Genomic DNA, 252 nt, shown 5'->3' on the forward strand with positions numbered 1-252 from the left:
CGGCGGTGCTAGTTGCTGAGCTGTGGCCACAGCCTCGCCGTCTGCGTTGGCTGGCATCGCCTGCATACACCCACACCAATCCAGGTGTGGCTGTATCCATTTGGGGGTACGAGCGTGAGGTAACCTGCGAACAGGAAATTAGTCCAGCAAGGTGCCAGAAACTGCATGAAGGGGAGCAGCTGAGCTGCGACAACTCGGGTGTTTCATTTGGGGGTCACACCTCTCCCCGGGCCAGGCCATGTTGGCCGCCTA

The sequence above is a fragment of the Phaethon lepturus genome, unplaced genomic scaffold (assembly GCF_000687285.1).
Source record: "Phaethon lepturus isolate BGI_N335 unplaced genomic scaffold, ASM68728v1 scaffold45921, whole genome shotgun sequence".
NCBI lineage: Eukaryota > Metazoa > Chordata > Aves > Phaethontiformes > Phaethontidae > Phaethon > Phaethon lepturus.